Genomic DNA, 8,970 nt, shown 5'->3' with positions numbered 1-8,970 from the left:
TATTCTCATCGTCAGTGGTACGTCGATGCATTTTTATTCATACCTTCAGTGGAAGGATGGTATATTTTATCATCAGTGGTACAACGGTATATCCCTTTTCTACCTCCAGTGGAATGTGGGTAGCTCACCTTTAGTGGAACGTTGGTGTAACTTGTTATATTTTCATCGTCAGTGGTACGTCGATGCATTTCTATTCATATCATCAATGGAATGATGGTGTGTTTTCTTTTAGTGAAAGATTGGTATCTTGATTCTCCAGTGAAAGAGGATGCATTCCTTCTCCACCTTCTTTGAAAGTTGGTGTATTTTTCTCATCCCCAATGAAAGGTGATGCTTTAACCTCTCTGGTGCGAAATGTTTTCCCCAGTGAAGTTTCTTTTCCCAACAAAGTCTTGTTTTTCCCCAAAATCCAAAATCCAAAATCCAAAAATATACATTTTGTCTCCTTTGATTGTGTTTTGCAGGAGAGAAGTTGAGCAAGAATCAAAACAGTGCAAGAAGAAAATTTTTTGAAAATTTGAAGGTGGAAAACGATTTACCCATATGGGAAATTGATTTCCTAGGGCGAAAATTCAAAAAAAAATAGAGAGGGAAGCATGACATCATTTTGGCACCTATTTTCTTTGATAATTTTTGTCATTTTACCAATTTTCCACCTCATCAAAAATAATTCCCTTCATTAACCTCATTTTACCATTTAAACGCCAATTAAGCACAAATTAATTACCAAATGCAAAATGACCAAATTACCACTACTCTTTCTCCAATTCTATAAATAGAGGCCTTGCCTCCCTCATTTCACAAGGTTGGAGAGCCAAAAAAGTTCTTGCAAATTCATTTCTCATCCTTTCCAAAACCCTCACCCAAAGATCATTTTCATAAAATTAGTGAGATTCACCTTGAATCTTGCTAGTTTTTAACTAAACCTCCTACATTTCACTCTTTTCTTTGTTTGTTCATCTCCAATTTTGAAGGATCTACTCATTTGGTGCTTGTTCTTGAAGCTACTCCAACATTTTGTTCAAGAAGTGGTAAAATTCTAAACTCTAAGATGTAGATCTTTGTTGCTTGTGTTCAATGTATCTTTGATGATACAGTGGTCCTATTTGATGGTGAATTGATGAAAATTTCATGCTCCAATGGATATGTGATCATAAGGTGTTTGTATGTTTGCCTAAATCAAGTTTTATGCTTCATAATGCTGTTTTTTTGAAAACTGTGCGCATGAAATCGATTTCCTACAGAGGGAAATTGATTTCCACTCTGTTTTTTTTTTGCACTAGATTTGAATTCTGCAGGCAGGAAATCGATTTCCTACAGAGGGAAATCGATTTCCAGTGAGGCAGAATGCTTGTTTTTGCTATTTTTGACTTGTTTTTGGTACTAACTCTTTTTCTACTCCATTCTTTTGATATTTTCTTTGAATCACAAATTATAGGCCTAATTTCTCTCTAATATCAATGGACTTAGGGCGTCGATGGGATGAAAATCCAAATCCACAATATTAAGTGATTGAAATTATGGATGAAATGAGCTTTTGAATGTGGTTCCATCTTTTATTTCTTTTTTCTTTTGATCGATGAAAGTCTTAATACCTTGAGAATTCTTATGGATTCTTGGTAAAGACTAGATCGTACCTATTTTCTATTCGTGCGGTATTGCTTTCGGAGAGTGATCTACATATCACTTCTCTCGCATGCATTAGCATATAAAGTTTTGACCGGCCTCGTTGTAGGGTGATTTCTACATAAATCACTTGGCGATCTGCTTAACATAGCGCAATATCTCATGTCCCGAATCAAAAAAGATCAAACATGGAAGAGAATTGTATGCAGTTGATTTAAGACTTATGGAGGTTTATCGTGTAGTCGCTATGATTTTATCAAGCTTCTGATAAATGTCCATTGAATTTAAATCCGAGAACATCCTTAACTCACCATCGATCTTTACTAACTTTGGTAACATACTTGACAAGTTTCAAGATGGTTATCTTTAACATCTAACAATTAACTTTAATTTCCGCATTTTATTATATTGCTCTTTATTTTTTTTTGCTCTATTGCTTTATTTTATCATTTCATCATGTTTATGTTTCCACCATTTTCTCTTTGTCCATTTGGACGTTTATATTCCGCCATTTTCTCTTTGACCATTTGGACGCTATGTTTATGTTTCTGCTATTTTCTTTTTGTCCACTTGGACCATACTTTACCTTTTATGCTAAAACACTAAAAAACAACAAGAATCTAAAAAACGCTTAAGGTTCTCTCTTGGACTATTGGTTACTATCCCGAGCATTTTGGAGATGTGGACTGTTGGACTTAGTACCTCTGGACCCTTATTCTGTTATTACTCTGTGATTGTTATCTCTGACTGGCATTGGATTTTTGTCTATTTGTATATGTAGGTATTTCCTTGAAAGTCCTTGATTGTTAATTCCAAGGCATTGATATAAGGATTTTACCCGAAAACAGCTGTTACTCTGCCCGATTTTTGTCAGAATTTTAATGTGCTTAATGCGAAGTTGTGCTAAAGATAATAAGTTCATCTGGATCCCCAAGTGATAATGCTCCGGTTTAGTTTTAGTATTCCAAAGGATGGGAAATCTACCTTGACTCATAATGTCAAGTGTTGGCTTCTTATTTCGGTTAGACCGTTTCTTTCCTTAGCTTTTATTTTACGCATTAGGATAGCCTCTTCATCTCCTCCCCTTCTTAGATTTTCAAAATCTTCTCCCTTTTTCCAAAATATTCTTATGTTTGTAAAACCTCTTTTAAAAACCTTTTTCTTAAAATATCTTTTGCCCTTAGTGACTTTTCTTGCAAAGCTTAGACACGACTAATTGTTGAAACGAGTGGCGATACCCCACGATTTTGAAATTGATTGATACAATGAGATCTTTTCCGCGTGAGAGAGCTAGTGGCATACTCGTTGATTTCTATCCAAGTTGGAGCCCTTCTTTCATTTGCGATGCAAAGAACTCATTTGTTCTTATGCTCAAGATCAACGGCTGAGTATTCTCTCCGACGACAATAAAGTGTTTATTTGTTTTTTTTTAAAACCGTTTTCCCTTTAAGTGGAACTACATTAGCTCTGACTTCTCCATTGTACTGAGTAGGTATGTAGGCACAAAGCTTAATGCTTTGCTGAGCTTATTTTAAAATAAAATAAAACTCTTTTTAGCACACACGACACAGATTTTCAAAAAGGTTCATGTGGAGTACCACAGATATGAGGGGTGCCCAAAACCTTCCCCTTGTATAATCAGCACCCGTACCTAAGATCTCTTTCTTGTTTTAGACTTTGGGTTTTCTTCGTTCTTTTCCCTTTTCCTTTGGAAACAATAAAGCGCGTGGCGACTTTGACTGAAATATTGAGTCGAGTCAATCCTGTGGCTTCGATCTCAGATTTTCCCCGCTACAGAGAGGGAGATTTCTGAAAGCAAAAAGCAACCTTTTAGTCTTGAAAGGAGGATCAACAAAATCAACATCATTATCAGGAATTGGGTTGGAGGTTCCTTCATCAGCTTTTCCTTTCCCCTTTGATCTTTTTGAAGGAGCCATAAAAGAGAGCTTTTGGAGAAGTGAGAACATGTGGTAGAAAGATGGATTTTCGAATTTGAAGGTTAGGGTTTCAAACAATTTCTTTTGGGAATGACTTATTTTGAGTGTGATAGAGAAAATAAGGTTTTATAAGATTTTGATTAAGTGGGTTTTAATGGAGATAATGTTGGTAGATAGAGAAGGGTGAGTAGGTAATAAAGTTTGGTTAAATAAAAAGTGGATTTCCAAGAGTAGATGGAAGAGATAAGATTTTTTACTATAATAAGTTATAATAAACAACCAAACAAATAAATATATTTATTACATTTTGACTCAGCAATAAAAAAGAGGAAGAAGTCACTTACGGTACAGGGTAACTGGTTTACTTGAAGCATGTAACCGGTTACTTCAATGCGAAACACACTTCTAGAAGCGAAGAAAGTAAAGAACCAGATGTGGTAACCAGTTACTTCAATTCAGGTAATCGGTTACCAGGGACAAAAAATGCAAAAATACTAAAACAGTAGCTTCGTAACTTGGAATAAACCACATAATATTGTATAAAAACACATAGAACAGTAAGATATCATGTTTATGCAGCTTTTGAGCATTCATTGTCATGTGAAAATATAATCTAACATGATTTTACAAATGAAATTGTGAAATTGTTGAAAGATAGAAATTTGAGATATGTACTTTATATGATGAAATCTAGTTTATAGTAAATATTATAAGAATAATATATTCATACGTCATGTTCATCCAAAATGCCAAGTTCTCTTCAAATCTTGAAGAAAGGTTCTTTGGCAAGCGGTTTTGTAAAAATATCTGCTAGTTGATTATGTGTATCAACGAACAAAAATTTGATGTCTCCTTTTAGAACGTGATCACGTAGGAAATGATTTCGTATGTCAATATGTTTGGTTCTTGAGTGCGTGACCGGATTCTTTGTAATATTGATCGCACTTTTGTTGTCACACTTTAGAGGAATGCGCCCAAGCTTTACGCTGTAGTCACTAAGTTGTTGTTTTAACCATAAGATTTGAGCGCAACAACTTCCTGCTGTAATATATTCTGCTTCAGCCGTGCTAAGTGCTACACATGCTTTTTTCTTGCATGACCACGATACTAATGCATTTCTTAAAATGTGACATGTTCCGCTCATACTTTTTCGATCAGTTTTGCAACCTGCATAGTCCGCGTCAAAATAACCAAGTAAATTACATATACTACCTTTTGGATACCATAGACTGACATTTGTTGTTCCTTTAAGATACTTCATGATCCTTTTTACCGCCATGAGATGAGATTCCTTCGGATTTGCTTGAAAGCGAGCACACAAACAAACACTAAACATTATGTCAGAACGGCTTTCCGTCAAATATAAAAGTGAACCAATCATACCTCGATATTTTGTAATATCAATAGAGACACCAGATTCATCTTGATCCACATAAGTACCGGATCGAGTAGACATTGTTTTACAATTATCCATGTCAAATCTTTTCAACAATTCATTGCAATACTTGGATTGGTTTATGAAGATGCCATCCTTTAATTGCTTGATTTGTAATCCAAGAAAATAATTCATCTTATCCATCATAGACATCTCAAATTCTCCTTGCATGATTGATGAGAATTCTTCACATAATTCTTTGTTTATTGAACCGAATATGATGTCGTCAACGTATACTTGAACTAATAAAGTATGATTTTTAATTTTCTTTATAAACAAAGTCTTGTCTACTTTACCTTTTTCAAAACCTTTTTCGCATAAAAAGTTACTAAGACGATCATACCATGCTCTTGGTGCTTGCTTTAAACCGTAAAGAGCCTTTTTCAATTTGAATACGTGTGAGGGATTCTTGAAGTCTTCAAAGTCCGAGGGTTGTTTGACATAGACTTCTTCGTTTATGTATCCATTTAAGGAGGCGCTTTTGACGTCCATTTGAAAAAGCTGAAAATTTAAAGAGCAAGCATAACCAAGTAAAAGACGAATAGCTTCTAACCTTGCAGCTGGAGCGAAAGTTTCTTCAAAGTCGATTCCTTCTTCTTGATTATATCCTTGAGCCACCAATCTTGCTTTGTTTCGAACAATTGTTCCATTCTCATCAAGCTTTTTCTTAAACACCCATATTGTACCTATGATGTTGTCATACCCCAATTTTTGACCTAAGATACCACCTCATATCATTTGCATATGCATCATTTGCATCTCTAACAAATTGCATAGCATGTGTTTGTTACTTGTGACTCAGTAGGATTTAAACAAGAAATCACTCATCAGTACAAGCAACAATCAATTAGGGTTTTGTTCTCCCTTCATCTCAAATGAATCATCTCCATCAACAATCAACATTTGGTCCTTGGAGATTCATTTCAACAAGCTCAAAGGCTCTGAACCAACCAGATTAGGGTTTTGACTGAAGTTAGCATACTCCTGACTTTTGCTCAGGGTTTGACCTAATGACTAAGGACATGACCTCAAGACCCCAAGTGCATCATCTTGACCTAATCCATTGGCTCAAGACATCTCCTACACAAGGATTGATCAACAGTGAAATTTCAAATCATCAGAATTAGGGTTTTGAACTATCAGGGACTAAAATCAGGGATCACATTTGGGAAACCCTAAAAATCCCCAGGAAGTCAATCAAAGGTTTCAATAATCCTCAAATAATCCCTATGACAACATCCAATGGAAATTACATCTCAATTCAAGATCCACAGTCATCAATTTCATCAGGTCGACAATTAGGGTTTTTGACCTAATTCACCTGAACCACTGACTTTTTAATCAGAACATGGTGCCACAACTTAAACAATGGCTCAAGGTCTTCCAATAACTCAATGTGATCCATTAATTCACTCATTCTTTGCAAGATAATTTCATGTTCGTGGATGTTTTCATTTTAAATGCGCCATTGCCATTTGTGTGATTCAAGAGATTTGTTTAGAATTTATTCCGCGACTTTTGGCTTATGGATTCATCATGGTGAAGGATTGATTCATATGGATTATTTGAAAGTTGGTACAAGTTTGAAACAATTCATGGAAATTTCACCGAAATTGCAAGAAATATCTTTTAGTCCATTTGTTGAAAGATTATTTCAAGTATGGTTTTAAACCATAAATTGAAGAATTAAAAGTTCATTGGTGCAAGAACATTCTTCACATTACTTCAAGGATTTCCCATTCAAGAATATCCAATATTCATGTTTCATACAACTTCATTCAAGGATTTTTAAAGGAAATTCAAACATTCAAAAATGAAGTTCATTCTTTACAAAGTTCCAAGTTTCAAATGAATTACAATAGAGACTTTGTCCAAAATTCAAGATTACAACATTTCAAGTCTAATTCAAGGTTCAAAGATATTACAACTTTCAAATTCTATTCACTTTCAAGAATACAAGTTCATACAATTCTAAAGTGGAATAAATTTGGATTACAAAGAATAAAAGAAAATGCAATGCTTTCTTGAATTCTTCAATCTTCAAAGTCTTCATCCTTCAAGTTCAAGCTTCTTCATGCTTTCTTCAAAGTCCTCATGCAACATGAAAAAGAAACATAAGAGGGGTGAATTTAGCAAAAGAATAATTCAAGACAAAAAGGGGTGAGATTAGCAAAAATCCAACAAAGGAAATAATTCAAAAAAAAAATGAAATAATTCAAAAAGGAATCAAAGATATTTCATGTCCACTTGCAAGAGAAAAATCTCATAAAGAATATTCTTATTCTTTTTCTTATCTTGCAATGATTGAAACTTGCCAATCAAGTTTACCAATTGCCAAACACATCCTTAACTTTTCCTATAAATAGAAGGCCTCACTTCATTGCAAATCACACCAAAGCTACTATACTACTAGCTTTCTCACTTCTCCCTCTTCTCTCATAAGTTTTCAAGTTTCTTGGTAAACCACTTGAAAAGTGAGAATTCCTAGCTACAAAGTTCCATAGTTTGAAAAGGGGTGAAGAAGTAGTTCATACCTTAGTGGAGAGTTCCAACTTGAAGTCCATCTTCAAGTCTCCCTAATATCCAAAGAGGTGTTGTGGCATCACCTTCATCAAAAAGCCTACAACAAGCAAGGTTGTTAGAGAAATTGTTAGTAACAATTTAAGATTGTTAGTAACAATAGAGGAGTCAACACATACCTCAACGATAATCCGGCGAAACTCTCCTCGCCGTAGGTAAGTCAATTTCACTCTTAATCTCAATATTGTTGTTGCTATGAACATGTTTCTCTGTTAAAACAAAATTTCCAGAAAAGAGAGAAAGCATATGTTATTATGTCAAGCAAATTGTGTCATGGAAAACGAAACTGAGTAAAGCACACTTGGGTCTCTACCTCTGTTTGTGAAAGAAACCGAGTTATACGGTAAGTTCTTCTCGTCGAGGTAAGCCACTGAAAAATTGAAGGTGCTGCAAGTAAAAAATACAGAAACAGCAACAACAACTCGCGGTTGTTTCAAAGCAATAACAACAAATATGTTTAAAGCAAAAAAATTCATAACAGCATCACAATTAAATTCAAAACAGTATCAACACGGCGACAATCGCGAATTCAGAAGCACAACCATAGTTACAACTACTTGTATCAAAATTTCAGAAAGTAATCAAAGTCATACCTCGGCGTTAAACCGGCGAAAATCTCCTCGCCGTTGGTAAGTTGATTCCGCCTTCACTCTCAACCTTGCTGCTAATTATTGTTGTATCTGTAAATTTGTTCAAAAATAAAAAATAGAGCATATGTTATTATTACTGTGTCTCAAAAAACATGTTGGTACCGTGATAACAAATTGGAGAACAAACCTTGAGTTTGAAAGAGGCCAGAAGCTACTGTTTTTTTTGGTTCACTGCGAGCAAAGTCGAAACAGGGAGTAAGCTATCAATTGAGCCGTGATCAATAAATTAAAAAATGAATTGGTTTTAAGAAATGATTTGTGTTACCTTGAACTGAAAGCACCCGGAGAAAGGTGTTGTTGTTACTGTTCTTCGCGAGAGAGGTAGCACCGAGAGAGAGCATTAGTTTGTCGTTGCTGTTAATCGAGAGAGTAATCGATTGAGAGAGAGCTCGAGAAAGAGCTCGAGAGATGAAAGTGTGGCCGCTGTTGTTGTTGTTGTCTGAGTAAGGAGAGTTTTATGTCTTGTTTTAGCCATGGAAGAGAGAAAGAAATCGAGTGAGAGAGAGAACGAGTTGCTGTTGTAGCTTGTTTTGAGAAGATGAAGTTCTTCTTTCTTAAAGTTTGTTTTCCAGCAAAGAATTTGAGACGTGAGAAAAAAGAGAGGCGCTGCCTCTTGTTTGTTTTCCTTAGGGTTTTCAACCCAATCTTGCTGTAGGAGAGAAGAGGCGGATCCGGGTCATCCTGACCCGACCCGGTCCGGCCCAACCTTTTGTTTTATTATCTTCAGCTTTAAGTCAATTTG

General features: G+C 35.3%; 1 long non-coding RNA gene across 1 annotated transcript; it reads right to left on the bottom strand.

The window, feature by feature from the left end:
- Positions 1-6,783: 6,783 nt before the first annotated feature.
- LOC131628849 (uncharacterized) lies at positions 6,784-8,059 on the bottom strand. Its single transcript, XR_009291909.1, has 3 exons — positions 7,892-8,059; positions 7,698-7,787; positions 6,784-7,618 (listed from the first exon to the last, which is right to left on the bottom strand). It is a non-coding gene; the product is annotated as an uncharacterized LOC131628849 (long non-coding RNA).
- Between the last annotated feature and the right edge of the window lie 911 nt (positions 8,060-8,970).

The sequence above is a fragment of the Vicia villosa genome, unplaced genomic scaffold, assembly GCF_029867415.1.
Source record: "Vicia villosa cultivar HV-30 ecotype Madison, WI unplaced genomic scaffold, Vvil1.0 ctg.000485F_1_1, whole genome shotgun sequence".
Lineage (NCBI taxonomy): Eukaryota > Viridiplantae > Streptophyta > Magnoliopsida > Fabales > Fabaceae > Vicia > Vicia villosa.
Note: the sequence above shows the minus strand (reverse complement) of the source record. Positions and strands in the feature narration are given on the sequence as shown.